This window comes from Capra hircus, chromosome 21, assembly GCF_001704415.2.
Source record: "Capra hircus breed San Clemente chromosome 21, ASM170441v1, whole genome shotgun sequence".
Taxonomy (NCBI): domain Eukaryota; kingdom Metazoa; phylum Chordata; class Mammalia; order Artiodactyla; family Bovidae; genus Capra; species Capra hircus.
Window position 1 is genome coordinate 35,498,680 of NC_030828.1, and position 26,679 is coordinate 35,525,358.

The 26,679-nt window shown below is 40.2% G+C and overlaps 1 pseudogene; it reads right to left on the bottom strand.

The window, feature by feature from the left end:
- LOC102171552 lies at positions 4,246–25,360 on the bottom strand (annotated as a pseudogene).

A 26,679-nucleotide genomic window follows, 5' to 3' on the forward strand; every position in this document is an offset into this window, starting at 1 on the left:
AAGCTCTGTTCATTTACCCAGGGTTACGATGACACCTCAAATTAGCAGGAAGTAATTACAGAAGATGAGAGGAGGAATACGGAGCAGGACAAAAGACAGAGGAGGAATTTGTCACTGGCAAAGCCCATTAACAATTTCTGGGGAATAAAATTAGAATCTGGATAATAAAGTCTAACCTTTTTCTTTTCCTTTATTCTTCATTTGGTGTCACTTGCTCATAGGTTACTGCGGGCAGCAGCCTTGCACCTGACTGTTCAGACTAGTGTTTCTCCTGAAAAACGGTTGTGCCTAGAATCTCAGTTTGGGGATCTATGAGCAGAAGCTCTGTGCTCCTGATACCTTAATTTAAAATGGAGGTGGAGTCGCTGCGCCGGGCACTGGGATCTGAAACCATGAGCAGTGCGCACCTACGCACAACCGTGAGAACTCAACTCACTCCCTGCGGACAAAAAACAAATAAAGCAGCCCCACAGGCCATGGTCTTTTAGGGAGACCATATACTCTGCAGTGCAACTTTGCAAATCTCCCTTCTTAGTAACTTGGCAACTATCCCTCATGCCTTAAAGACGGATCCATCCAATCACTCTCCCATCTACACAAAGGAAGAATTTGCAGTGCAACTTTGCAAATCTCCATTCTTTGATTAAAGAATAAAACATTCCCTTTGCTTCTGAACCAAATGCAGTCTCCTATTGGCACAAATGGCACCAGGCAGAGAGACCTTTGCTGGGGACCGATCTGGGAGAGTCGGTAAACAATAGTACCTCCACTTATCCTTTAAAAAAATTGAGGCTCAGACAAGTTAAATAAATTGCCCAAGGAAACAGAATTAGCACAGAGTTGGCCTGGTGTGCTGTAGTCCATGGGGTCACAAAGAGTTGGAGATGACTGGGTGACTTAACAACAGTTAGCCAAGAGCAGAATTCAGGTCTTTTAGACTGCAACATCTTTTCTTAACCATCCTGCTATTATGTAGCTTACTATGTAGCCAGCCGTTGTGCCATGCTGAGTCCTGTCTGACTCTTTGCAACCCTATGGACTGGTAGCCCTCCAGGCTCCTCTGTTCATGGAATTTTCCAGGCAAGAATACTGGAATAGGTTGTCATTTCCTATTCCAAGGGATCTTCCTGACCCAGGGATTGAACCCACATCTCTTGCATCTCCTGCACTGGCAGGTAATTCTTTACCACTGAGCCACCCGGGAAGCCCACACAGCCAGCACACCATGGCAAAGATGTGGGAAGCGCTCACACTTCCCATTCCTATGGCATGATGAACACTAGTCCCAAAGTTACTTCCTTCTGAGTCTGGCAAAGTAAGATAATCCCTGGCTACACCGTTTTCCAGCCATCTACTTCCAGTTGGTAGGAAGTGGCGCTTGAGATGAAACTTTCAGTATTTGCTATCTTAACTGATGTCTGTTCCAGAACATCAAGAATCACTGATAGAATAATTCACTGAGAATTAATTATGTTTCATTTCATTGTTATTTAACTATTTTTGTTGTAGGATACATCTTATCTTTCAACAACCTTTAATTTCCACATGAACAGAGACACAATGTCTTTTATTAATATAAACTCCATTTTCCCTAGCGTTATTGACATGGATTATGCATGCTCAGTAAGCACTTTGCAGGAGGCACAGTGAAGAGAAGGGGATGCATGACTGCACTCCTGCTGTTTTCACAGTGTAAGTAATGCCTGAAGCAAAGTTTTCCTTCCTGTGACCCAAGTCGCCAATACGTGAGGTAGGGAAACATTAGATTTTTTTTTTTTTCCCCTGTCCTTTGAGCACTGTAAAGGTGTGGAGGGATATAGTTCCAGGATTTTTAGAGAGAAGAGAAAGAAGACTTTGTCCTGTAACTAGTTAGAGGAAAACTGATGCTCAGCATTAAATAATCCTAGGGATTCTGTATTGACAGATGAAGAGAAGCCTTTCCTGCTCCCATCTCCTCCCCTACAGCAGGCTGGATTAAATTCCCCTTCCTGGTGTTCTCACGCTCCCCAGCTAATACTGAGCATCTCCCCTGCCTTGTTATCTTTGCCCTCTCTGAGCATCCAAGAGTCTCTGACGCATAGAACACTTCAATTAATATCTGCTGCATGAATGAATGTACATTGCTGTGACTACAGAGGCTTTAGGTATGGGCTGGGATAATAGGCCTCTCATTTGATTATAAACATTGTGAATTCCCTAATTTATTTTTTTTTAAAAAAAGAGCTTTTCTTTCTACAGTAAGAAATAAAAGGTAAATAAAAAGGTTTCTGTCGGGGCAACGTTTTGTGGGGACACAATTACACAAACATAAATGACTCAAACTCTTGCTAGAAATGAGAAGAAAGAAGATACAGGGGAGCACCAGAAATATGGAATGAGGGAGTCTGGAAGTAGGGGATAGTTATAGAATTAGTGGGGTAGAGACCCTGGAGACTGTAAGAATGGCTAATAGTTATTAAGCTCTTACTGTGTGGCAGCTTTATTCCAAGCAATATTTCCTGGATTAACTTTCCATAGCATTATGGATTAACTAATATTATAATCTCTACTTTATAGAGGATGAGCTTGAAGTATAAAAGATTGAACAATGTAACCAAAATCACAAAGCTAGGAAGTCTTCAAGTAAGGTTTGGAATCCAAGTAGCTTACCTACAGCCCATGCCCTTGACCTCTGCACTCTCCTCTCTCCGCAGAAAATAAGCTTTTGCCTTCTTTCCCATTCTGCTTAGAGCCAGCCCTTAAATGATTCCATCTGATAAATTCAAGGTTTCTATTCCTCATATAATATGAAGGCAGGGTCTACTTACAATTGTTCCCTTACAGTTGTTCCTAATTTTATTCTATTTGTGTTTACTTAGAATGCCTAGGGAATTTAATAAAGGTATTCCAATACATGTGCACAATCCTGAAAAAAAAAATCAATAGATGGAATGGAAATGAAGTGAGATGTAAGCAAAATTTCTGTATTGAAACCATATCATTCACTGGAGACTATCACTCTGCTTCTGTGAGGAAGTAAGCAGCCCCATGCTTCTGTGTGTTTAAGACGTCCTAGCCTAGAAAGCTGTTCTAATCAACTAGTAGCTGCAAGCTATATTACTGAACTTTGCGTTACAAGCCATGGCGGATGCCATGCTGACACACCGTAGTTTTCATCTGATGATCTCAATCTGCTTAGAGTATAATAGCATCTCTCAACCTTTCCCATCTTAAGCGCCACTCAGAGATTGAATCATCACAGGGACGCCAAATGGAATGCATGCAATGGGTCGTATAATGGGATGGTTGTTTTGTTATATAATGTAACAATCATTCCAAATAAAAAATGCTGGGTGTCTAAGGAGTATATTTACGCTGGAGCAAATCTATAGGCTGGGGTCACTGCAGGACAACCAGAATAGGCAACTGTGGGATCTAGCTATGCAATATTATTAAGGCCTTCAATCCTACTGCAAGAAACTCTCTCCCTTAGACATTTAGACATTGATTCTGCCAACAACAATTCGCTGAGTTCTTGTTATGGGTCAGACATTTGCAGTCGAGGTACAGAGTCATGTTTGAGCTAATACATAATTATGATAATGTGTGATGAGATGTGTAATAGGAGGGAGGTGCTGTCCATCCCAGGAACTCAGCACAGCATATGAGATCTTTCCCTTCTGGGTGCCGCTGGCTTCATCTTCCTCCTCTTCTCCCAATTTGACCTAGTTCTAGACACACTGGAATTCTGGAAATGTCATTAAAAGGCCACTGTTTTTCACAATATCATGGTGTCTACAGCTGTTACTTCTGCTTTAAATGACACTCTTCATCTTCTCTGCCTGCTGAACTTTTACTTACCTTTTCAGGTTTAGTTCAAATGCAAACTCCTTGTTGAAGCCTTCCTTTATTTCTCCATCTTTCTCATTCTTCCATCCCTCAGTAAACCTTTCCTTCTATCAACTCCACAGCATTTTGTTTTTGCCTCTCTTATGACATTTATTATTCAATGTATATTCTATTTTAGCAATTTATAGACATTTTGATTTTTATTCTTATTGGTTTACAAACTCTTTAGGTCAGAAATCATGCATTTCTTCCCCTCTGACACTTACTATTGGAAATTGCATATTGTTCAAAATGCTTTTTCATTAGAAAAATGTTATTTGCTTAAAAGCTATTATCAAATTTATATGTTACATCACTTAATTTTCAGAATCATCCTGAAAGATAAATTTTTTTCTGGTTTCATTCACTTTATTTTTCTCATAAAACTAGGTGGTGGCTACCAGCTTGAGCCTGGGCTATTTGCATGGAAAGTCTGGTGTGGGTCTTTATAAGGTGGTCAGTGAACTCCTGATATGGAGACCTGGTGAACACTTTATAATGAGATCAGGGGTGAACTGCAGGTAGATCTTGGAAATGGCATCAAAGTGGCTTTGGTGAAGTTGCCCAAGGTGGTGGTGCAGCCCTCAGCAGAAGGGTAGCAGTTGTCAATTCTGGCCATCAGCAGTAGCTTCTTGGGCACAAGGGCTGAGATGATGCCAGCACCCCTGGGGCAGGGATGAGAGGCACCAGCACACAGCCACAGTGGGCAGTCACCTTGCAGGGGATGGTGTGGGGTTTGCTGATCTTGTTACCAGAGGAGCCTCATCCAACAGGGTCAATGGAGAGCTGGCCAGGACGATGGTCCCACAGATGGCCCTGGCTACCTCCTTAGAGCAACTGACACCCAAAGCAATATGTCTGTCATAATTCTCAGTGGGGACAAAATCCTTCAACCTGGTTCGCTAGCCAGCACAGGTCTGCCTCTGCACATCATAATCTTCAAACGCTGGGAAAGATTGAGGGCAGGAGGAGAAGGGGACAACAGAGGATGAGATGATTGGATGGCATCACCGACTCAATGGACATGAGTCTGAGCAAACTCCAGGAGACGGTGAAAGACAGGGAAGTCTGGAGCCCTGCAGTACATGGGGTCATAAAGAGTTGGACACAAATGAGCTACTGAACAACAATCTTCAAAACTCTGTCCTTGAGGGATGCCCCCAGGAAAGAGTCAGTGATTTCTTGATGAGCAAAGAGAAGAGACAAATCTCCAAAGAGGCGATTTCATGTCCTTAACCAGGCAGCCCAGCTTGGTGACAGGGAGCCACTCCTTGTCCTTGCCTCCATAAGCTCTCGAGCTGAAACCTAGGTCACAGATGCCACTACAGAAGCCTCCGCAGAAGCTATTGTGGCCTCCTATTCCAGGGCTCCCAGGGCCTCGAGCCCTCTTGCAGCACCAGCATCATCTACCATTTTGTATTTTTATGGAGATGAGCAAGAGAAATATCATCATCATTTTTCAAATGAAGAAGCTAAATGGGTTAAATGAGTTGCTCAAAGCCACACAGATCAGAAATGGTGACTTGATCTGGTTTTAATGGTCATTTTTATTCACCAGCCTACAAAGAATAAATGAGACTGGTTGTGTAGCTGCACCTCATTTTTATATCCTTGCTACTCAAAAGGTGACTGACAAATGATCAGTCAGAATGGCATCATGTGGAAGACTGTAAGAATGCAAAGTCTTAGGCCCATCTTACGCTTAAGAAATCAGAACTTACATTATGAGAACTCACCTCAAATATTCTTACAGACATTAAAGAATCAGAAGCACCAATCACTTTCAGTTTTAATCCTAGGTTCATTATGGTTCCTGTTTTTTTCAAAACTTCTTAGTTTATACAATTTACCTCAGACACATAGAAAATTGATGCTCATTAGGACATGCAATTGATAAGCAGATGCAAGCCTACATTTATGGATTTGGGCATATCTACAAAGACTCTTGAGAGTCCCTTGGACTGCAAGGAGATCCAACCAGTCCATTTTGAAGGAGATCAGTCCTGGGATTTCTTTGGAAGGACTGATGCTGAAGCTGAAGCTCCAGTACTTTGGCCACCTCACGCGAAGAGTTGACTCATTGGAAAAGACTCTGATGCTGGGAGGGATTGGAGGCAGGAGGAGAAGGGGACAACAGTGGCTGGATGGCATCATTGACTCGATGGACATGAGTCTGAGTGAACTCCGGGAGTTGGTGATGGACAGGGAGGCCTGGCGTGCTGCAATTCATGGGGTTGCAGAGTCGGACACAACTGAGCGACTGAACTGAACTGAACTGATCCCAGAAGAATAGTAGAACCTTCCTTAACTTTCTTCTTGTTTTTCCATCTCCTCCAATCATTCTTTGAAAGAAGAGGGTTGGTTAAAAGTCTGATGATTCAAAGATGTGAAAATATTTTGAGTGCCTCTCATTAGGATTCTTAGACTGTAAGGAATAAAGTATGACTCAAGTTAGTGACAAAGAGGGGCAGCTTAAGAACACATCTGGAGTAGTTTAAGTAGTGGGCTAAGTACGACTGTAATAAACACGTCCTCGCGGAAGTGCTTCTGAACTCCATGTCCTTTACAGATCTCGGGGCAGGGGTCTGAGGGTCTTCTCCTAGTGATCCCCCACTAATGAAGTTTAGCCACTCCATCTCCTCTCTCCCCATCACTAAAGTTGCATTGTTTGTTCCTGTGTCACGCCTTTAAACCCAACTCTGACCTTGATCAAAGCACCAGCTTTCAAAGTGTTATCACACACTCATGGTGGTGGTTCTAAGTGACGTGACTGAGATGGACTGTTCTACTCATTCAATATCTATTTTCTAGCATGGTTAGAACTTGGTAAAGGTTGAACGAGAGTGACTATTAAAGATTATGCTGATTATACTATTATTATCAGATTATTATGCTGCATACATTTGCAGGGAAAGTATTTTTAAAAGCACTTTCAAAAAAGAGCAATTGGGAAAACTGGGTAATAGGTGGGAAGAAATGTATAAAAAGATCATTTCTAAGATTCATCTTGGTGTCCTCTATCTTGGAGGAGAACTGAGCTTATGGTAAATATACAGCAAGGAATTGTTCTTACTTTTGCTTTCTCTTTCATTCAGTTGATTAGGAACAATTACCAGCACAGAATATTCACCACAGAGCTCTGGAGAAAACACAGGGAAAGCACATGAGTCAGGTGTTGACTTCTTTTTCTGAATGCTGGAATTGTTTTTCCCTCTTCTATCTGTTGGGTGGCTTGGTAAGGAAGAATGTTCATGTTCACCCCCATGGCACCTCAACACTAATAAGAAATTCATGTAGCTAGAAATTCAATAGCTAGTTTTTAGTTTGTTCTTCCTTTCAAAGAAATCTTATGCAATGTCTACTCCTATATCAGCGGCAGATGACATGTCTGTAGCAAATTTGCTCAATATGCTTACTACTTTCTGGGTCCATCACAAATGGCAATCCATTTTGGCAGATGGACCCAGAAAATGAAAGCTTCTTTGGGAATTAGACTTAATAGAACTAATTTAGATCTCATGGAAGGAACTGGAGCAACAGCCACTAGTACAAATAAATACTTTGGTTTGTTTTCATCAGGTAGGTTACTTTGATCCACACTTGTGTAGGCTATTTCTCTTTCAAATGAATAGTCCTTCTAGAACCTATATTATTTTCCACTAATTATTACACATCATGAAATACAAAAACGATCAAAGAGGAAACTTTCAAAATGGTCACCAAAGTAGCAGTGGCTTTTAAAAGTGGCAAAGGGTAAGAGTGGGAGACTTTTGCAGCTGTCTGTAATCTCCTTTAGGCCAACTGGTGTTATCCCCTCATAGACATACAGTCTTACTACTAAAACAGTAGGATCACACAATTCCTCTGCTATCTCTTTTGATCAGACTGCCACCTACAATCCACTACAAAATAGAAATTTTAGAAGTACCATTGTTGTTCTTCCATCAACATTAGCTGGAATAGTCAACTGTTAATAGTCAACTGTCACAAATACGTTCCTGATGGTTTGTTATCCCTGACTCTCTTGCTCAGGACAAAAGAAGAAAATAGTAAAAGATCTCTGACAAGTTCCTCTAGTGCAGACTTAGTCAAAGATGTTTCTCTTTTCTTCTAGCCATGTTGTGAACTTTTCCAAATACAAGAAAAGCAACCATCAGAAGCCAGAAGAATCTCCAGATTCAGGGATGTTGTTATAACTGGGTCAGTTGAGCCTGCTTTCAGCTCATTCCACATTGCAAAGCTGTCATAAGACCAACAGTTTCTTTGGAGCAAATAATTCAAATACCACCAGGTTGCGAGCCTTGGGCTGCGAAAGGTAAACTAGTGTCAGTGAGCACATCGTGTTGAAGAAGTGTCATAATAATTGTATAGACAGCAAAAGATTGCTTTTCACTACCATGCAGCAGCCAATTTATAAGGCAAATGCAAACAAGCTATTGTCACCTACCAGGATTGAAACCCAAGAGTAAAAACTCCTAAGCTGTTCATTACAAGCTTAAGTGAGCCCATTAGACTTACATTAGACTTAAGAGAAAAGAGAAAATAGTGCTACTGAAGTGTCAGGGATATAAAATTTCTAAATGCAAGAGAAAGATCACCGCAAATTCAAAAGCTGAGCCTTATTGTATTATCTGTCTTATTTTCAATTTGGAAAATTCATAGAGCCAACACGGGTATTGCTTTTATGAACTTGTTAAAAGAGATGACAGCAGAAATATCTTAGCATCATTTCCATATTTGTCTTTGCTTTTTATTTTTTTCCCTGCTAGGAGTATTGCTGAGACAAAATGGGATTCAGGAGGAACTTGTTTGTTTCTAGTGTATCTGGTGCTGATCAAAAAGAATCAAACAGAAAAGAAACCCATGGTAAAATTTTGAAACCTCATTTTTGTCAGAAGTTTATTTTGATTTTATTATGTTTGATGCTAGTGAGGGATAAGACAGACATGAAAGGTTTTGAGTATAGATTTTTAGAACTGAGTGATGAGCAAAACTGACAATTCATATTCTCATCAAATCCTTTTGAGTCTTACAAAATAGAAGTTTTCTTGAATTTTCTGACATTTTCACATCTCATCCTGCCCCAAACTTAGAGACTCTGACAAACATAAGAGTTGAAAAACATTAGTAAGAAAAAAAATTTCAGCAACAGACTTGTTTATGAAAAAAAAAGTCTTATTCAGTTGAGGTTGAAGTCCCTCTTTATTGGAAGTCTTTTGGCTCCACAAGGGTATTTGACCTAAAATCTAACTATCATAAATAAAGAACTGAAGCAGAACGTAAATTACAATGCTGAGACAGAGTTTTATATTGCTAGTTTCAGGTCAAAATACAAACCCAAATCAAGAGAAAGTTATCTATGTTGTCTGGGAACTGGCAGCATTTTTGCGTAGCCTGGTGATCCCAGGAAATCTTTAAGATGATTACTCTCAGTTTTTTAAAAAAATTATAAAGCAAAGAAACAACTAAATAATCTTTGTGGGTTCTGCACATGGCTCACGGAAGTCCTCTAAGCTCTTTTGACTTTCTCTGGCAAAATGAAAACTTTCCAGTTCAAGGATGCTTTCTTCTTCATCATGTCATCATGTGGCTATCATTACCACTATTATGACTACCACAATTATCTGAATATTTAATAAGTGTACATCTAATGAGCTCCATTAGGCAGTGGAAGCATGAAAGACTTCCACGTCATTAGGCAGGGTAAGTTATCAGAGTTAATCAACAACTGATGGCTGTGCTATGTCCCTATTCCTATTGCATCAGCTCCATGGATGCCACGTGACTCAGGAAGACAGCTTCCAATTCAGAGAGCTTGAGGATATTATGGTTTCTGAGAACTGAGCAAGCATTCTCTCATGAAATCCTATGCTCCTTCTCAAAAGCACTCCGTCTCTTCCAGATACAGTCTCAGAAAACAACTGAACAGTTTGTGAGTTGGAATCATGAGACAAATAGTGGAGGGAATTATATGCAGCAACCAATAGGGTTGTTTCTTGTACTGTGCAGTCTGGAAGGGGACTCTAATTTTAACCATATTCCCAGTGCTAAGAACAGATCTAAAGAGTGTTAACACCACTGATGCTAAGTGTGTGACCTACCTTTTGAATGCATTACACCATTTAGAGCACTGTTTGGAACACTACAGGAGAAATGTATGAGGAAAGAAGGCTTGAAGGGGTACTGGCTTTAATTTTCATTTCGTCTGAGTTAGACTGCATTCTAACATCTCAAGTGTACAGATTAGTCTACAAAGAGGGAAATAATTATGAAAGTGTTCCAGTCACCACTGCATATGGCCAGACTGCTTGCTAGAAGCAAGGATAGGCAACAGCGTAGAATGGCAAGAACATTTTGTCCCGCATTAAGCCCTGCTTCCCTCAGAGGTGGTGCGTCAGACGCCTGGTACCCTGGTTCTTCGAGCGGGTGAGCCAATTAGCACGTTCGCTAGTCTGGAGCTGGGGTTGCTGTGTATGTGATCTGCATACTGACTCAGCTGAGATTTGACCTTCTGGGTGGAGAAAACAAGAATCCCAGGTGAGAGAGAACACTGGCCTAGATTTTCCTATCCTTCTCCCCTGTTCTTTATTTCCAGGCATACCAAGTATTTTTTTCTGACTAATTCAGCAACTAGAAAGCATTTCTGTTTCAACTGAAATTTTAGATCAATGTATATGCAAAAACTATTAAAAATCATGATTTGACTTCCCTCTGCAATTGTCAAAAAAGGAAAGCAGGTAGTTCCTTGTAATAGTGACACCCTTGGCCCACATGAGGGCAGTACTAGGTAGTCAAAAGTCTCCAGGAGCTTCCAGGGTATGGGAAGAGTCTGGCTGGAGATGAAATGTGAATGCATAAAGCAGAATCAGGTTAGTTTTTCATAAGCACAAGATTCCTTAAAGCCAATCATTATACTGTTCTAAATGTTCCTGCTGAAGGAATTAGGAAGGAAAGATATCTACCAAATTTTCCACCTGCTGGTGCAATCACTTGCCAGGAGATGCTGGAGAAAGTTTGTGATTATTCTATTTAATGCTACTTTTAACATACAAAATATGAAACAGACAAACAGACTTTATTTTTATTATATTTCAAATGCTATTCTACATTTGTTTGGAACAGTAAAGGTGTATCTTAGGTACAGATTCTCAGTTTCTTATTGTCTGATATGATGAGTTGTTTTTTTGATAAATTTTCAAATAAAGAATTCTAGGGAAGATGGAAATATAAGTGCACATTCATTGTCAGTGGAATTTTACCACAATATTTAGTGCATGGAGGTTAGAAGTGCCTTAATGATATTGAACAGGTCTTTTTCAGACAGGTCTCTTTAAACAGTGACATAAATGAACATCGGTGTAATTATGTATTCATGTGATCTGAAGAGTTTTCAACCTCGGGAGGAGAAATCTTTTCTACCAAGACTGTTAGATAATTTTGGTTATCTGTTAGGCATGCTTTAGAAATTCAAGCAAAGACCCACTTTTCAGATGGTGATGTCCCATTCCAACCTCCAGTCCACAGACTTGGAATTAGCTGATGGGCTCCTGATAACGTTAGGTCATGTGAAAGCAGTGGTGAACTACTATACTAGCCTGGGGCACAACATTATGACGCAACCTGGACAGCTTTTTAGAGAGGACTCAATAGGCTCCCCGGGTGATAGTTTGCACTGACCTGAAGAGAAGAGCATTTGCCTCTGATGCCATTGACATTGGCTCCTGAAGCCCTTCTCCCTCTCTAAACGTCCTTCCTTCTCTTCCTTTCCTAGTCTCTGATCTCTGGGATACAATGAAGCACTGAATTCTCTGCAACTTCTCCCGTAACTTTATCCCCTATTCTGCTGATACACATACCGGAACATCCATTCACACCCATGGAAACTGTTTATCCCCGAGGGGATCATTTGGTACTCAAATGGCTACCCATCTTGTGCCAGAACAATAAGATTATTGGAGAAAACTCAGTGTCTGCCTTTACATTCATTTTCAAAATCTCGTTAGTACAAAGGTTATTTCTCCCATTAAATGGCTACTTAGGATAAGGTATATTAAGAAGTACATCTTTTTGCTTGCTTTAAAATGGTAGCTTGGAATAGCATGATAGGAACTGTCTTCCTGTTCCATGAATGCTTTACACATGGGAAGGATCTATTTGCTTTGCCTCTGTCTGGGATTTGGCAAGTAAAATTTCCCTGAATGATTCTTCCCTTCTAGTTTAGAAAATTACTAAAATGGCTCTGAATTTGAACCTTGCCATAAGGTTACCTTAGTGTCATCTGGCAGGTTGTGATAAGCCAGTGTTATGTAAAAATTGCTGCCCCTACCCCAACCCTTCTGGAAGTCAGTACACAAGCTCCATTAACACTTGAGCATTATTATACAATCGCTTTGTCTGCGTGGCTATACTATTTTAATGAGCATACAGGGAAGTGAATTGCATAGAAGATGTAGTGATAAACAACAGATTAATCTTTTTAATAACTTGGGACTTTGGCTGGCTGGATTTTAATTTTCCCCTCTTCTAAAATACTAAGTAGAATCTATAACATGGTGAAATGGTTTCCTATTGCTTTTGGGGAAGAGAAGATGGGATTAAGTTTAACCTATCTCTTCTCACTTGTCAGGTCCCTTAGGGCGCCCACATTAAAGCAAGGTCTCCTTTGTATTTTCTGCTCTCGCAGCACCAGACTCCCACCTCCCACTTCTTCCCACCCTACTTACTTCCTCCTCTTCCTAGTTCTAAGTCGATCATTAGCAAGAGAGAGGAATGAATAAAAAGAGAAAGACAAAAAGTAATTAATTCACTGAAGTGCAGCTGCAAATGAATTTTTGATATAAATTATTAATTTTCTCTTTAATATTTCTGCATCGATACTGCTCTGTATCTGGGGATCGGGAGCGAGAGGCTCTTTGCTTCACAGCAACAGTGCCTTGGGTAGAGACAGCAGCGCCTCACAGTAACTAGAGGGCCTTGGGCTAACATGATATGACTCCCGTTCATCAGTAGCATGCTTTTAGCCAGCAGCATTTCAAACAGGCATGGGTTTTAAAGTCTATGGTGGGGAGAGCAGGCACGAAGGATCGGAACAGTTGGAATAAAATCGGTCGAATGCCTTATCTTCTGTGTCTTCTGGTGTCAGCTTCCTAAAATACGGAGACTATGACCAAGGCTTAACATGCATGATGATTCTTAAGGAAAAAGGTGGCAGCACAAATTTTGCTCACGTAGGAGGAAGGAAAAAAAAATGCTGGATTGTGGAGCGGAAGTTAGAGTACGTAGGACTGGGTTCAAAGGCAAAATAAAGAGCTGCAAGTCTTTGTGCTTGCTGACCAAGCCTGGGCAGAGGTCTGGGAATGGTTGCGGGGTGGCAAGAGCATGGGGCTGCTGGACTACCTCCTCTGGGGTCCACATCTTCAGTCGGCTCTAAACCCAGATTACAGAAGGCACCTTTTATCACTCGCTCTGCTCAAATCAAATGTTATCAGGAAATCTGCTTTTCTTGACCTCGGCAGCATGTGGATGGAATGTAAACGAAAGCATGCTATGGAAAAACTAAAAATAGTAACAGAAAGCAATAGTACTGCTTCTGTGCTCAAAGATGTTGGCTCTAAATGGCAGAGGAACGATTGTTTCCACTTAAAGTGATTGATATGTCTACATACACTTGAGAGATAGAATTTCATTACCTATTCTTTCTGCGGGGACTGACTGAACACAGTTTCAAAGGAAATAGGGAGCATATTTGTATAACAGAGTACCACTTTCTTCCACAAAATGGAGAAGAAAAAAAAAAAAAAAGGCCAGCATATAAAGGGAAAAATTGTGGATGTTAAATAAAGAAAATAAAGATATTGAAAGAGTGAAGAAATTACTACCACAGAAGAACGTTCAATACATCCAGTAATTAGGCTTTTAGCTTTCTGTTCAATGACAGTGAAATATTTCTATTGGTTCACTTGCAGAAGTATTTATTTTTAAATTACCTGTAATGATTAAGCACAGAAAAAAAATAAGGATTACAAAAGGCAACCTAACAAAATTCAATTTATTCCATAATAATACTTAAGAACTAATGTTTTCATTTTGTGTAAGGCATTTTGAAGACTTGAAAACTCAAGTTTCCCAATATCTTGCAGATGATTTTAGAAGAGAAAATTAAGAAATCTAAACTCTAATTTGGGGTCAAACATAAGGGAAAACAACTTAATGAGCCTCCTAAAAATGCAATGTTCTTTTATAAAATGAGAAATCCTTCTGTAACCTAAAAAATCTGTTTTCTCTCAAATATTTTTCTCTAATGCTGTTTGGTTACCTCCTAAAGTCATTATTTCCAGCAGTCACAGAAATCTTCAGCTGTGTAGGCGGTCCCAGTAAATTTAGCAGCCAAGCCACATTGTGACATGTTAAGAATAGGCGTCCATAAATCTTCTCCAGCTTCTCTTGAAAAGATTAAATCTTTCTTTTCAAGAATTTGCTAAATTTCTGGAAATGCTGTAATATAATAAATGACTTGTAGACAAGTCTGAAGAGAGAGGAGAAGATAATGGAATCCCTTGTCTCATGAACCAAAGCAGAAGCTGAGGAAACTTCTGGACCTTTCACTTTACCCAGCAGTAAAAGGGGGTTAGAGCTGTTTGCACTAGCTCTTGGGCATGAGCAGAGCCCTGTCAACACCTCCAAAGAAACCCCTCTATTGTTAAGAGGGGTTTCGGTTTTCAGGACCAATCTCTTTAGAACAGAAATGTTATAAACAAGGTTTCAAACAAAGTAAAAGTTGCTCAGTCGTATCCGACTCTTTGCGATCCCATGGACTGCAGTCCGGATTCTTAACCAGCTGAGCCACCAGGAAGCCCTTCAAACAAAGGAGACCTTCAAGAATCTGAATTTCATTGTTCTTCCTTATACATATTTGAGCAAGATCATTTACTCTGTCCCCTCAAATCTAATTCCAATATATTTCCTAAGCTTCCTCTGAATAGGAGGGCTTCTGTTGTGGCTCAAATGGTAAAGAATCCGCCTGCAATGCAGGAGACCTGGGTTCGATCCCTGGGTTGGGAAGATGCCCTGGAGAAGGGAAAGGCTACCCACTCCAGTACTCTGGCCTGGAGAAATTGGAGAATACTTCAAATATATTTCCTAACCTTCCTCTGAATAGGAAGGGCTCACTACATCGAGCTATACATGGAGAAGGCTTTATCTACTTAATATGTGTTCTCTGTCAGTGTGGGCTGCCTCAACAAAGTGCCATAGACTGGTGGCTTAATACTAACAGAATTTTATTTTTCCCAGTGCTAGAGGCTGCAAGTCTGATATTAGAGTGCCAGTATGAATGGGCTCTGATGAAAGCCTTCTTCTGATGGGCATACTTCTCATTGCATCCTCCCAGGGTGGAAAGAGGCTAGAGAACTGTCCAGAGTCTCTTTTATAAGTGATAATCCCATTGGTGAGGGTTCCAATCCCCATGATCAAATCACCTCCCAAAGGTCCCACCTCCTAATACCATCCCATTGGAGGTTAGCATTTTAACATATGAATTTTGAGAGGACAGAAATATCCAATCTATTACAATGTGAGCAGGAGAAGCCTAGACTGTCTAGCATAAGCAGATGAGGGATTTACTCACAGAATACTGTACAGATAAGAGAACTGAAGAGAAGGACTGAATGGGCTCTGGGAAAGTAGGATCCAAAGTTGCTTCAACATAGTCAAGAGAAGGGCATTCTCACTGGGGTTTGCAACATGAATGACTCTGCATCAGTTGTTTTCAAAGCATGTGTTTTGAAACTCTGATACTTCTAAATGCCAAGGAAATCTAGTCTAACTTACCAGGAGTCACTAGTTCTCTCACTGGCTGAGGAGGGCACAGCCATCAGGGTCATGTGGAATGATGAAGGCACAGTTCCCTGGAAGAAAAAAAAAAAAAATACTCCTCTTACCAAAAAAAGAAAGTAGGGATTTTGAACAGCAAGAAATGGACATAAAAGAAAAAAGAAATAATGCCGTAAAAAAGCAAGTTTAACCACTCAGTCAGATAATTCTGGTTTAAAAAGCTGATCTTCAACTCTCTTAGCAGCACTTGCTCCTTTCCCCTATATTGCATTTTTCCTAAAGTAAGTAAAGTTGCTCTTATTTATATCCCATTTGATGGAACAGTGGAGAAGAAAGAGTCTGAGAAAGAATAGGAATGCTCTAGCAGGTAAACACCAGCTCCAGATACCATGTGAAACCATATCAACTAGACAGATCCATACACATTAGACACGTTTATCTAGACATAGCTCCATACCCACTGAAAGACCCTAAAACCACATGGCTATTCTTCTCTTATACCTCTGAGTATCTTCTGACTCTTACCTTAAGAGGTAGAGTCTTGCTATTTCATTTTAGATCATTCTGTTACCAGGATGTCTATTTAACTGCAATCTATTGGCACTACTCTTTGTTAAAAGTCCCCCGAAGTGTGGTTATGTTGTGACCCTCAGCATCTACAGTTTCAAGATTAGTTTCTCAGGACATCACTTTGGACAATAAATGTTTTTTCTACTCTCCAGCAACCTCCAACCCCACATGCCAAGTCTGACTCATAAAAAAAGGACCTACAACCTGAAGAAATGGTTCGTGAGAAAATACATTTTCACCTAGGGAAAAATATATATCTCAGTTCCACTAGTCTCCAAGCTCCTTATTTATCTCTGTATCCTTGGAGCACCTAATGTGTGCTTAGCGTGATCATTAAACAAATAACTGAAGAATCGAGTTAGCATATGAATAAACATTTACATGTGGCTGGCTATCAACTAACTTTCATCCAGAAATGTTTAGAGAAGAAATCTTAGAGATTATCTCATGTAACTCTATCACTTATTATAAGCTTAGACATAGAGGCCTAGGAAAGGAAAATGACTGTAGTAGGACAGAAAACTAAAGTGAAATGTTCTGATTTTAAGTTTAGCACTTTTTCCACTGTAACATCCAGGTAATTCATAATATGTTCTCAAACTGTGGCATCTCCCAGGTATATGTGTTGTTGTTGTTGTTGTTGTTTTAAATAGACACCTCTGTAGACTGAAAACCAGGTTATATTTAAAAGAAGAGTGTTAGAATAATAAAGAAGCAGCCTTTGAGATGAGGTTTGGGACAGAGACTGCCTATTTTAGTCTGAGCCCTATACATGGTCAGTATGAGATGCTCCATTCATATAGAAGGGATGAGCACTTCCCTGCCTTCTCAATCTACCCATAATCTTCACTGTTCAGCCCCCAGACTAGGGACACCTGACTCAGGGGGATATTTCCTTGGGATGCCATGATAACCAGAACCTCTATTTATTGGCAAGCTTAAGTGATTTTTGAGGGAAGGGGGTTGCATTTCTGCAGTCTTTGTCTTATATTTTTGCCCCATTCAAAGAAGAGGGCTGTTGCCGGTGCCTCCGTTGTGAGAAGGAATAAATGGAGACAAGATAACCACACCAGCAACCACCTCTGATCTGCCATTAATCACCTTCACAGTTGGGTGGTATCTTAAGCTCTGTACCTACCCTCCCCCCTACAATTAAAGTGTCTCTTCTGGCCCCATCGCATTTAATCTGCTAAACACCCTTCAATTTCGGTTATCTGCTGCTGCTGCTGCTGAGTCGCTTCAGCCATGTCCGACTCTGTGTGACCCCATAGATGGCAGCCCACCAGGCTCCGCTGTCTCTGGGATTCCCCAGGCAAGAACACTGCAGTGGGTTGCCATTTCCTTCTCCAATGCATGAAAGTGAAAAGTGAAAGTGAAGTTGCTCAGCAATGCATGAAAGTGAAAAGTGAAAGTGAAGTTGCTCAGTCGTGCCCGACTCTTCACGACCCCATGGACTGCAGCCTCCCAGGCTCCTCTGTCCATGGGATTTTCCAGGCAAGAGTACTGGAGTGGGGTGCCATCACCTTCTCCGAGGTTATATGCTAATGACTCACAATTATCTATTTCAGAACTAGACCTCATCTTTTTAGTTCTAGACCCATTTATAATATATCCTAATAGACTTCTCATAGACATCCCAAGTTTGATCTACCTAAAATGAAATTCATGATCAAATCTACTTTTTATATCCTGTTTCCAAGTCAGAAATCTGAGTTTCATCCTAAAACTCTCCTTTTACTTATCAATCACATCCAACTTATCAGAAGTCTTATTGACTCATTGGAAAAGACTCTGATGCTGGGAAAGATTGAAGGTAGGAGGAGAAGGGGATGACAGAGGATGAGATGGCTAGATGGCATCACTGACTTGATGGACATGAGTTTGAGCAGTCTCCGGGAGTTGGTAATGGACAGGGAAGTCTGGTGTACTGCAGTCCATGGGGTGGCAAAGAGTTGGACAGGACTGAGCGACTGAACTGAACTGAACTGACTGATTCCAGTGGTTTGAGGAACTGGTTTCAATGCCTGGTCTCTCTTGTCCAACGGTAGAGTGGTTTTCTCAGAGTGTGGATATTGGCATGATTAATACATAAAGCTATTCTGAAAAGAGATCTGGTGAAAAGTAACCCTAGCTCTGAAAAATTTCTCGGGCCAGTTAATCACCTACCCAAATGGGTTTCAACCTACTTTCCTTTCAACCTATCCAAAATGGGTTACCTAAATAATTTTTTTCACTTTGAACAAATTTGTATGAATAATATGGAAGAAAAAATGTTATCAAATATTCAAAGCAGAAAACAAACAAACAAACTTTTCCTCCTCTGATCCTTTTGGGTTAATCATGTTGCACGGGTTTGATATCACTGAATCTACTCCACCACAAACAGGCAAAACAAAAGTCAATTGCCTGATCTAAGAGGAAGGGTTATTTTGAATCTCAAGCCAAACTCTGTGTCTTCACCAAACACCAGGGAGTAGATGTCAAATCTATTTAATCTTTTTTTGTTTACAGAAACCACAACGATATAGGTAAATTACATGAAAAACTCATTTGGGTGATTATACCTAGCTTCACTTAAAAGTACAAGAGAGGGAGGGGTGTTCAGGATGAGGAACATTTGTATATCTGTGGTGGATACATGTTGATGTATGGCAAAACCAATACAATATTGTAAAGTAATTAACCTCCAATTAAAATAAATAAATTTATATTAAAAAAAAAGTACAAGAGCCACACCAAAAAATCAAGTGATGAAACACCTAGGTTACTACTGGCATTATAATATCCACCATTTTTATATCGACTCTGAAACCAAGAAAAATGAAAAGTCAAATTACATTTGCCTATACTGCCCATGAAGGGCTCTGGTAATGCCTCTGTAAAGCAGAGACCTGTGACCTAATCTGCCAATACAGAGAAAATGACATGGATACGAATCTCCACTCTTAATAGTCTAGGAGCTGCCTGGATATACTTTATTCTCATATTCACCTTTGAAAATTGGGGTCTGGTTTAAAAAAAAAAGACACAGTCCTCAAAGACTTTTCATCACACCTACAATTTAGGAAATATTTTCAAGCCAATTTTCAGTACAACCTTCTGATATAAGAAACAATTCCAGACCCATTCCCAGCCCAGGAAGGGAAAGTATGTCACCACTATTTGAGCCTGGACTGGGAGGATCATTTTAAATCTAATCCATTCTTTGTCACTGAAATAGTTGTCTGAAGCTCTTTCTCCTCATCTGCTAAACAAGATCATCTTCACCCACTTAAGACTTCTTGATGAAGTGTGATGGCTTTTAAGGAAATTTAAATATAGCAAATATGTTTTTAAGAATACTGAGTATGATTTTGTGCTTTCTACCTAAAAATGTAAAATGACATTTAATTTTAGATTTGTGTTTCCTCCAAAAAGCATTCCTTTCCCAAAATAATGTTTGCTGGCTTGAATGGTAAGGTTATGGATGATTTTGGTCTCTCTACATTATAAACTCTATAATACTGAGTCAACTTAAGAATTAAAATAAATTTTAAAAATGAAAAGGCTTCCCTGGTGGCTCAGATGGTAAAGAATCTGCCTGCAATGTAGGAGACCCAGGTTCGATCCCCTGGGTTGGGAAGATCCACTGTAGAAAGGAATGGCCTCCCATTCCAGTACTCTTGCCTGGAAAATTACATGGACAGAGGAGCCTGGCAGGCTACAGTCCATGGGGTTGCAAAGAGTCAGATATGACTGAACAAAGTATGTACTGAACACATATATGTTGGACATATTTTCTAAATCATGCCCTGTATAATAAAGTTGTAACAAATAGTGAGTAAAAGGGAGGGAAGACCAGTAAAGAGATGGTGAGTATAGAATGGGGTAAGCATAAGAATTATATGGAGAGAGGGACAGGCTGTCCTAGAAGAAAGAAAAAGCTAAACATTGCCAAGTTCAGATGAAGGATAGTTCTTTCATTTAGCATCTGCTACAATTCTACCTTGCACAGCATTGTGACTAAAAGAGTTAATTTAATTTCTCTCATGATAGGAAATATTTTCCTCCCAGGAAGAGTTAACCTCAGTTCTCATAAGGACATAATTCCAAAGAATAAATCTCAAGGAAATGTTCTCAACAATGGACGTCCCTTCCTCAAATAAACACAGCTATTTAGTGTCTATAGTCTTTCAGGTTTTGCTCATCTTTTTCTAACCCTCTCACATAAAAGGCACTGCAGGATGGGCCCAGAATCTGACTTTCAGCTCTATCTGTGTTCCCATCTACCTTTCTGTAAGTAAGCTTCAAAGAGAGGTCTAATTTAAGACGTACGGTGTGTTCAAACCTGTAGTTTCAGATAAGGATTCTCCCTCTTACATAATGTATTTTAAAATGAGAGCAAAAAGCCCATGTCAGTGTTGGATTTTCACTGCTTGGCTCTGAGTATTCTTGAGGGCTTAAACTGAAGGAGATCAGGATTTGTGAGCCACAGTAATTAGTGCTGGTGGCAGTAAGACTCATAGAACTGTTGATGAAAAGAAACCATAATTTCTGTTAAACTCCTTAGGGTCTTTTTTCTGAAAGGGAGCCTTGCTATATTTCTTTTTAAAGCTTGGATCAAATAACTTAAGCAGACGCTATGACAACACTATTTGAAGGAAAGAAACTTATGGTATGACTCAGTCACCTACCAAAAGAGACTCACTCTATACACCTACTTTTTCCCTGGCTTTACTTTCTGAGTCCTCTGAGTCAAAGCCTTTGAAAATCAGTCTGCATGTCAAATCCCCATGAAAACCTACTTGCACACATCTTTCCTGTTCATCCTTATCCATTTCACCTTTTCCAGTGTAGGCTGAAACAATTTAGTCATTCATTAATAAGGTCCACATTTACCAGAAATCTCATTTTCTCTCCAAGTTACCACTGCGTTAGTGCCCATCACATCATTTACTAAAGACTAAGAGAAAATTCCTTTATCCTCAGAATTTTACAGATCCTCCAGTTCATCTCAACTCTCCTCCCTGAGAGCCTCAGTTACTGAAGAGACAAACTTGCATCAAGGTCAGAAAACTGTCCTTAGCAGCTTCTACTCTAGTATACAAAGTCACCTGATTTCATTTGCCCTTGAGAGTACTGGGAAATTTTTTAATTGAGTAGAGGGTACTCTTAAAGAATTAAATTTGCTGCTCATATCATATCCAAATACCACTGCAAATAACGGATATACTGCCTGCCACAGAGTAGGTTTGCTGAATGAGTGCCTGCAAAGATGGTAGAGCTACTGTCTGAGATTATCTGGTTGTGCAATATTTTATTCAAAAAATTTTATTGAACATTTGCAAGGCAAGCATAGACACAATGTGCACTGTGACCTCGAATCCATCATCCTGCCTCCAAACTGAAAAGTAGTTTCGTCATTTTTAGATAGATGAAAATTTGTATTTCAGACATACTTCATCTTGCAAAGTATGTCTGATTCTAATAAAAAAGTATGAAAATGTCCCTTTATTTTGTAATTCTAGAGACATCTTAAATCAGAAAGAAACCAACTGCTTAAAAATTATCCTAAAATAAGGTAATTCAACAATCCCACTTACATATGAGGAGACTGAGGACTAAACTAAACTTATCTAAGGCAAAGAGGGCAGTTAAAAATACCTTTTCTTGGGAGGTAAGGTGAAAAGGAAAGTTACAAAATAATAACTCATCCTTTCCTCTCAATATTAGGCTGGCTCTGCGAATCCTTTCTTCTTATTAATAGTTTTCTAGTTAATCAAATAATTCCCCATATTTGTCATATATTATTTTAGGAATGTTAGTGTAACTGCAGGTTCTCATTGATTCTGGTGCCCTAAAATGGGACTATACCTGTCTTTCCATAAACCTCTGGGCATTCTCTCCAAGAAAAAATATTCTAGATTTTAACCATTATGATTATTAGGTTTTTCTTTATGCACTACTTGATTCTACACACATTTCATTGCGTCTTTCAGCAGAGGTGAAAACTAATAAGAAACCATAATTTATTGAATGAAAGCAGTTCATTTATTTGAGGACAATTAACTAGCCCCTTTTTAGCATTCCATTTTTCCAGTTAATTTATCTCAATTACCTTGCTTCTTTATGAGATAACTTGTTGATACATTTTTGACCCACAGTGAATGCTTATTAAATGGGACTAATGTATTAACATTATTTCCCTTTACCAAATATTTCCAAGACATCTCCTTCATGAATATCAACAAAGAATGAGAGAAACGGGGCATGCACTGGGAGTCTGTTATACAACACCAACATTTTAGTTACGCCGTCACATTTAACCCTCATGGTATCATAGTGAACATTGCTTCTGGAAGCTTTAAATTTTGAAACAGAAGAACAGTGGGGCCCAGCAAGGTTCAACAGCTGGTCCAATGACACACAGTTAATGAGAGGTGGGGACAAGATACAAGTCCAAGTCTGACTGTAACAAAGCCTATTATCTTCCCTACACAGTACTCTGACTCACAGGCAAATGAGAGAACAAATCCCCTCTAGAGATAAGATCTAGTGGCTGGAAAGATTAAATGACATACAGCAGAGGGACACTTTGAGTCATGGAGAGCCAGGTGCCAGTCCTGTGTTCTGGGCTGAAGTCTGCCTTGAATGTGTCCTTAAAACCCACTCCTCCATAGGGAACCATGTTTTCCATCTGTGTGTTGAGAGCTTCCCACTCAGGAAAGGTTCCAGATTGACATCTGGCAATTTGAAGTTCCCCTAGAGTTATATAGGATGAGAATCTGGCTTATAGTTTCTTTTCCCAACATAGCGGCTCATCATGACTCGGCTGTCACTGGCTGTTACAGTGGTTGGCAGGCTTGGTGTGTGCAGGAAGTCAGGGTGACAGAGCCAGGATGCCTCAGTGGTTAAGGATGAGGACAGAGGGCCCAAGCACTGCCACTGACTCCAACTCCTGCTTTAGGCCATCACTTAACCTCTCTCTGCCCAGTCTTCCCATCTATAAAATGCCAACAGGAATACTGAGAAAAATCCTCAGAGAAGCTATGGGGCAGAACCCCTCCACAATTAACACACAGAAAGAACAATGGAAAAGTTTAAAACCATTTCAGTGTGAGATCATTTGGCATAAATGTCATTAAAATGATTACCGTTTGGCAATACTGGTCCAGCAAGTCTTCAATATAGCCTTGGCTGCTGTGTGTAGCTAGCCTTTTAGGAACTGCTGAGGCAAGAACTGCTTTGTGGAGATTTTGAAGGACAATAATAGAAATATATCAAATTTTTAAAAAGTGCATTTGATCCTCTATTCTCCCGCTTTCCAAAGGCTTCTTGATGCCATTTGCTAGGTCTTCTTCAAGTTTCGTGTGATCCATTGTATCTACATTAGAGTTTGCATCAAAGAAACTATCAGTTGAGAGTCACTAGTTCAGTGAATCAATAGTTCAAGGCCAAGAGAAACTATAATGAAAGGTCCTTGGGACTTTAACTTTTGGATAGAATGGCTAATGGCTTTGACTTTCCTTGTATTATGTGGAAATAATTCCTAAGTGCCAAATGGTTAAGAGGTTTCATATTTCTATTTTCCAGTTCCTTTGGGCTCTCTAAATATGCAGTCAGTTGTACAGGTGTATAACTTGGGCAAACACCCACTAAAGCTTTACTGGACCCTCAAGCTCATAAGAAAGTGACCATCCACACCTGTTCATGCCTGGGTGGAGTCCTCCTTTACCGCTTTGCTTCTCCCATCCATGTGAGAAGTGAGACTTGCTCTCCATAAGATGTGGGTTATATGCTATGACTGCACTTTGGACCCTCTTTTTTTTTTTTTTTTTAAGTCAAGGTAATGAAAGAAAGAAAAAGCGAAGGCTTTTTAATAAATGCTGCTGTGGCCCAAAAATGTGTTTTGCAGTACTGTGTACTGAGAAGGGTTGGGGGTTGCAAGCCACTCGCATAGGTATCACCTGGAAGTTATATTCAGAACCAGAATCCTTGGACTAACAAGATCTTCAGGTCATTTGTATGTACATTAAGAGTGAGAAGCGCTGGTCTAGGACCTGTGTTTTAGGATAATTAGGAACGGTTAAGATTACAATTAAAAACCAACTACTTTTGAAATTAGCAGTTAGTATCGAGCCCCATCATTGCTACTGAGCATGTGAGCACGCGTGCTCAGTCGTGTCCAGTTCTTTGCGACCACATGGATGGCAGCCTGCCGATTTCCATTATCCATCGGGTTCTCCAGGCAAGAATACTAGAGTGGATTACCATTTCCTTCTCTACCGGATCTTCCCAATGCAGAGATCAAACCCTTGTCTCCTGCATCTCCTGCACTGGTAGGCGGATTCTTTACCACTGAGCCACCTGGGAAGCCCCATTACTCCTGGAGCTTTGTCTCATATATAAAAATTGCTCACTCTTGTTGTCTGAGACATTGTGAAGAGCCTGAAAACTAATAAGGCATAAAGACTGTCTTCCCACCTGTGCAGTTTTGACGATGCCCCTCTACTCTTCCTATTTCTGCTTTGAAACTTAAGGATTTCTCCATATACACCTGATGCCACTCTTTCCTCTTTTCTAGGTAAATAAGAGGCCAGGGTGTCTTCCTAGCTTCCAATCCTCTCTTCTGTCTCACCTGCATCAAACTGACAACTCTCTGAAGAGCTCAGACTAGTTTTCTTTATAAATAACCCTGAGTCCTTTAGACTTGTCATAAGAGGAGGGAGAAGGAAGCAGTGGAACTCTCTAACTAGCTTACTTGGCTCCTGGATGCCAAGGCAGATGTTACAAATGACACAACATCTCTGCTCAGGGCCTCAGTGTGGAAATTACTCAGCAGAGCAGACACGGGTCTTTCTGTTTTACTGCCAGTTATGAGCTTGTGAATAGCACACCACACTGCCCTGATTAGTGGATGCTTCCCCTCCCTCCTCATAATCGCAGGGACTGGAGCAGAATGATAAGAAGAGCCTCCATGACAGTTGGAGGTGTGGGGCTGCCCTCTCTCTTCTCTTCTTTTGTTGTGCTTTTCTTAATGCAGACAACCCTTTGAAGTGTGATTTTTTTCTTCTGATTTTGACCGACTCACCTGAGCCATCAGAAGCTCCATATTTGCAATATAGTTCCCTCATCACTGTCCTGACTGAGGCTTGAAAGCACCCATGGGAGAGCTTCGATGTTAGCGCACAGCTGCTGGGTTGTACCATTCCCTGCTGCCTACCAGGGAATGGTGGTTCTCCTATTGTACTGCAATGAATAATCACCTTAATTTTTATTAGAGGTTTATCTGCAGACCTTGCCTAACTTTTCTGAAAAGCCTGAGGGAATTTGCCAGTTGATTTAAGAGTCCTGTTAGTAGAGCTGAGGGATTTCTTCTGGGAAGCTCATCCAAGATTTCAACTCTGTCCTTTTCTTTTTTTGAGTATGCAGGCAAGGGCGGATGAGTGAGCAAGAGAGGATGTCTGGGCTGGAGCTCACAGTGCTCAGGCGTGTATGACTCATTCTCTTTGGATCCCGGTGGTATGGAGCTCTGACGCTAACCTTCCTCGACTTACTGAAGGGCACAGGAGAAAAACAAGTGGCAAGTGGCTGCATTAAGGTTCTGAGAAGAGGGCACAGATGCTGTCTGGCAATGGACGATTTACCCTGTCTGTGTGATTAGGTACAGAGTTAGCCTGTTAAGCAGTGTCGGACTATTTCTTTTACGATAATAAGCATCCATCTAATCTTAAACATACACAGCTCAGAAATGTGACCTTTCAATATGTAATTCTAAAAGAGAAAATAGTTCTTGAGTCCTTTACAATGATGAAGACTTACTTTAAACCAGAGAAGAAAACTGCTTTCATCTTGAATTGCTAACTGTGATCAATTGGTAGTGGTACTTGGAGTTCTGTGTTGAGAAGAATATTGAAGCAACCTCAGGGCTCATGGAAAAGAAAACTACGGTAAATTACATAGAAGGGAACGGCATCAATGTACCTCATCCTTTCTCTATACCATTCATACATATTCTAACTCTTAATTCATTACTGTTTGGAAGAAAAAGAAAATCTCCAACTGCTGAGAGACAGCAGGCTCTGACCAACTCATAGGTGTTTTATTATTTCAAGATACAGGGTTACTGGGGGGAAAAAAAAAAAAGATTCAGGGTTTACTGGATAGACCAAAGCAGCTTGCCTGGATAAATGTTACCAGCCTGTTCTAACTATACTATACTGTTTGAGCAAAACTACGTAGTTTTCTTTTTTTTGTTCTGTTCTCATATTTCTCTGGATTTGGTGTTAGAAGTCTCAGGCTGAAACTGCATGACTGTGGGCTAGTCCTTCGACTTCTCTAAGCTCCAACTTCTTCTTTTGAAGGCAGATGGAAAGTACAGATATGTCAATAAAGTCACAGTAGAAGTCACTAGACATGAATTGTCTCGAA